At 31.9% G+C, this 5343-nt stretch overlaps 1 long non-coding RNA gene across 1 annotated transcript; it reads left to right on the forward strand.

Moving 5' to 3' along the window:
* The first annotated feature begins 472 nt into the window (after positions 1-472).
* LOC104872768 lies at positions 473-4952 on the forward strand. Its single transcript, XR_783277.1, has 3 exons — positions 473-540; positions 1416-1523; positions 4620-4952. It is a non-coding gene; the product is annotated as an uncharacterized LOC104872768 (long non-coding RNA).
* The last annotated feature ends 391 nt before the right edge of the window (positions 4953-5343 follow it).

Genomic DNA, 5343 nt, shown 5'->3' on the forward strand with positions numbered 1-5343 from the left:
GCAGATCCTAAATTTTAACTTGGCTCTGTATTTTCTTTCTTAAAAGTATTTACCATTGACCAACACCATGTTCTGCTACAATGATAAATGTTTAACCCATGTGATATCAAAACATCTACTGTATTTAATAACTTTAAGATTAAAAACACTTTACAGCAATTGATTTTAAAAAACCTGATGTACATACTGTAAAATGTATTGGTAGCTAAAAAGTACCAATAAACTAAATTTTAAAAAAAAGAAAACAATTACAAACTACAAAAAAAAGAATGTCCTATTCATAGTCTTCATGAAATTTTTAGTTGTTTCTTCTTTGTCAACATCTTTATTATACTGCATTTCTTCTTTGACTTTAGAGTTTTGTAGTTCAAACTGGATTCTAATGATAAAATATCTTTCTAAAATTTTGTCTTGTATATGTATGAATTTCTAAACTATGAAAATAATGGCATTTATCTATTATAACTATTAGGTCTACAAAGATTTTATCACAACTGTGAAAATAGCATTTCTCCATTCTACTTAATTTTCCACAAAAAGGTAGGATCAATTTGTTATCCATAAAATAGAGAAATAAATACATTTTCTCCTAAGATTTATTAGTTTTCTTCAAAAACCTTACTTTATTTTGAATTAGATTTGTAGGAGTGTTAAAACTTTGCAAGGACATTTTGTAGTTAGCTTAGATTTGCAACACAGAAATCTGAGTCTGTAATGTTACAACTGCCTTTTAATTTCACTAATTATAAAATTCTATCATAATGAAAGTTACAAATTTTATTATTATTAGAGTAGATACTTCTTCAGGATACTGAAGTTCATTAGTTGTGCTACCAGAAAATAATTATTGTAGTATACTAAAATATTACAATGATGATGCTAGATTGAAATCCTATTTTTCATTTTATATTTTATCATTATAGGGAAAATAGATTTGAAGTCAAAGGTTATTTTAAAGCATGAGAAAGATCTTAAAACACACATCTTAGGCTATGATAAAGAAATAAGATGGGAAACCGATTCAGCAAATAGATGAGGTCTTTTGAAATTTTTCATTTCTGGTATTAAAACTAAAATTTATTTGGGTACACTGGGCAATAAATATTGATGAGAGCACTAACTGGCAGGAGAAGACCTCTAATAAAGGAAATCTTTTTTTCTGGAGAGTAGAAGAAAGTGATGAGTTGCCTGAGTAAAGTTTTCTGTGAGTGGAAGGACCAGCAAAATCAGAAAATGACATTAGATTTCATGTTCCTTTGTGTTTACTTTAGACATTTGCTCATAACATTAAAGCACGTTGAATAAGTAAAGTTTTACGATTTGTCTAGCTATGAGGATCATCAGCCTCATTCACATAGGTTATGTAGATTAGGTGGATAGTTGAGTTTAACTATTGTTGTTATTTCTTCCTTAAGTGGGGGAAAAAAAGGAAAATAAAGTCCACGGGAGATTTTTTCCAAAGGAATAATTATACCTGATATATGAAGAAAATGAAGCAGCTTGAAGAAGGTTGGAAATCAAAGGTAAGCAGTCTGCTTGATATCTAAGTGTTACTATGCAATGTTTTTCAATAAGCAGATGCATACTCTGAAAAATATATAATAACAAAATCACGCTCTTGTTCATGTCCTATATTTGTGACAAAACTTTTATGTAGAGAAAGCTTGTCATACATAAAAGGATAACAACAAATACCCTTCAATAATAGAGACTAATATATCCTTAACTATATTATTCAATCGTAGAGATATTTATATCCTCTGTATGTGTGTGTGTATGTGTAATGTGTGGAGGGGGTCACAAATTAGCAACCAGCTGTAAAACACATTTGGCAAATTGAAAAGATAAAACATCACTTTGGGCTTGAAAGACATGGATGCCAGGATGTTTCAGAAAGAGACATTAGTCTCATTGTTCTCAAAAGAAACAGAACAATTAGGATGGGGAAAGGCAGAAAGACCCGAGGGCTGCATTATGCGGATTCCTCACCCAATTATTAGTGGCTAACAGTTTCCATGATTTTTCATATCCAAGCGAGAACCAGGAAAGCCAGTAGTATGGTATAATTTAGTAAGAAACTTACAGTCTGAGAACCAGAAGCTCTAATGTTTTAGGGAAGCAGATGTAAATCTATGCTCAAATAGAGACAGAGCAATTTATCCTTCATGCACCATTTTGTGGTATCTGGATGTTCAAAGATCGAATGATGCCTGACAAATGTTTGAGGGTATATAATCAGCCTACTAATAAGACATACCCAAAAGTACATTTTACTAAGTATCTGAGGATTCCTTAGGCTACCCAAGTTGATACATAAAATTAGACCTCACAACTACCTGTAGATTTGTCTCTCTCATGAGTTCACTACTGAATTTGATTACTTTCTTATTCAGCTGTTTCTTCCTACTCCAGAGAATGAACACAATATCTTGTGATTCAATTTAATTCACACTCCTGAAGGTTGTAAAAGGTTAAGAAAAAAATGGCAGTGTAGAAATTTTTGAAAATGAAAATGATAAAACCTGGGAAATAACTAAATATGTTTGAAAGTGAAAAAGCAAATAGTGATGAGAAAGAAAATAATATTATACAAACATTCATAGGTATGAGAAGCATAAGATTTCAAACAAACGTTAAAGAAAACATAAAATGTTAGACAGATATAAAAGGAAACAAAGAAATCTGGTACTGAGAAGGTAAAGTGACACCTTTAGTAAAGTGGACATTTTTCCTCCTGCCTAAAAGAGCAAAGATTATTTTTATATGATTTGTAAGGTGTACTAGCATAATATGGTTAACTCTCTTAGAAGCAAGGACAGACCAGAGTATTGTGCAACACATGTTAAACACACCCCCACACACAGATTTTTTAAAAATTTTAAATAAAGTTGCTTACTGGGCCCAGCTGCTATAAACTGGTCTAATATAGTGATATTGCAATATCAGAAAAAATATTTTTTTGTTTGGCTTTCTTAAATTCTACACTGACCAGAGCTGCTTAGATTTTATTTTAGTGTAAAGAGACTATGTCATCTGGGGGATGGATAGTTTTATTTTATGTCCAAAACGAGAGTCACCTGAGGATGACATTTCTTTCCTTTGACCTATGCTTTCTTCTTTTTCAAAACCATAAAAATCAAAAGAAACCCTGAAATTGTCCCTCTTTGTAGTTTCCCACTTGCCATCTTAGTACTGTTCAAAACAGTGACCTTGGAATTCTAAAAAGTCTAAAATGATCTTGAGAAAACTTTCCTTCAGATGTTGCTCAATATATTTTCAGACCAGCACATGGCAGACAGAATTGAGCTAATTGAAAAACTCCACAGGCTCATGTATCTTTGTGTGTGTGTGTGTGTGTGTATGTGTGTGTGTGTTCAATGAATTTAATTTAATGTCTCTTTACTGTGATGATGGTGAATACAATTTTTTATCAAAAATTCCTGATTAGCCTTTCTGGTTCTCTAAAACTACATATACCCAAGACAAGCATTGTACATGTTAAAAATGACTTTGGTAATAATTCTAATTCCTCTCTCATTATATATTTCAGTGGTCAAAAGGTGAATTAATAACCCTTTCATATAATTTGAAATCTAGGCAATATCTCCCATGGAATATCAAAAAAACTGTGTGATAAGCAATTTATTCTCAACTTGCAAATGCAACGATTATTAGTTTTATTGTTGATTCATCTAGCAACTAAATTTATCTCATAAAAGAGCGATGTCCTGGATTCTAATGAAATGGGGAATAACAAATATTCATAGCTCTCCCAGAGCTCATCTACATATACAGGTTGATCATTACTTAACACAGGTAAAAAGAATGGTAAAAGGAGTGGCCAAAGAAATATCTAGGTCAGTCAACAACCTGAAAGTTTTTATCATATCCATCAAAAATCAGTAAAATTTATGAGCTCCTATAAAAATGTAATAGGATAGGAGTGATATTAAACGTATTGACAAGAATCTTCCTTCAGAAGAATTACTAATCATGTTAATTCTTATTACATAGGAGTTCATGATCATATACAACTATGAAAACACTATTAAATTTATAATGAAAGTTAAATGTAAATTTGAGAGACACTTCTACTAGGTATTCAAAATCCTGCATTAGAATAGTAGTTCTCCCAAATCCATATAAAACTGTGATTAGCCTAAATTATATATTTGACTAAAATAGACGTATTTAAGAGTGGACATATCACACCAGTGGTAAAGTAATCAGAAAAGAAAGAAAGAAAGCTCAGAAAGAAATTATTTCACATGAAGCTTTAATAAAAAAGTTAACATGCAGGTTTTTCAACTTTTTTTATTATCAATAAAACAGGTAAGAAAACAAAGCAAGCTCACCTCAGACACAAAGATCATATATTATAATTTGTGTTATGATAAAAACAGGCAATTCTCTCTAGCTATTTTTCCAAGAAAATAAAGTGAAGAAAACGGGAACTGGCAAAAGGTAAGATGATTAACGATGAGATGGCAATTTTGAAATTCTCAGTGGTCTGCAGATGATTCTCAAAACCACATCCATCAGTCTTGGTTGTTCTTTTACACATCGACATCTACACTATACCTGTATCTAGCTGCCAAAGTAATTTTATCTTTCCAAAGGAATTGGCAAGATGTAACAGGGAAGAGCAGCGAGACTGAAGGCAAGTAAAGCGACTTCGTGAGCTCAACAGCTAGGAGGGGTTGTGGAAGAATCACATAAATGGAAATGGAAATTGTTTCAACTTGAGAACAGAGAACATATAGCTCTAAGAAGGACATCTACTTCATTTCTAATTTTACTTTGAGGCAATTTATATGAATTTGTGAACTGCGGGAAGGGCAGCCCAATTTGAAAATGATGCATTGTAGAATGTGTAAATAAAAGATGTGGTAGGACACAGACATTAATACATTTTAAATATTTTACATACACGGCTCTCTCTTCCAGGAGCTTCTACCATACTTTAATCATAAGGACGTGAAAATCCCATTATATTCATTTTGTTTCCCTGACACATAACAAAATAAGTTAACCACACATATATTGACTTAATAAAGGAGATACTTCCAGATTGTACATTGAGGCTAAAGAATTCACAAAGTACGGATTCTAGGCCAAATTTTATATGAGGTTGAGGCAGAGGATAACAACAGCAAATACGGAAAGACTAATAAGAGTGCAGCAAGCACAAAGATGCCAAGGTGTGAGGGTATATAGAAAATTTTATTTACACACATAAGTGGGAACAATTTGAGTTTCTAATAGGAATGTAATACACATTTATGTTTTGGGAAAAAAAGAAATGGGGAAATTTGAAACTACCTGACTCCCAGGCTAAAGAGT

Source organism: Fukomys damarensis, unplaced genomic scaffold (assembly GCF_012274545.1).
Source record: "Fukomys damarensis isolate Sample0158 unplaced genomic scaffold, DMR_v1.0_HiC HiC_scaffold_33, whole genome shotgun sequence".
In the NCBI taxonomy this organism is placed as follows: Eukaryota; Metazoa; Chordata; class Mammalia; order Rodentia; family Bathyergidae; genus Fukomys; species Fukomys damarensis.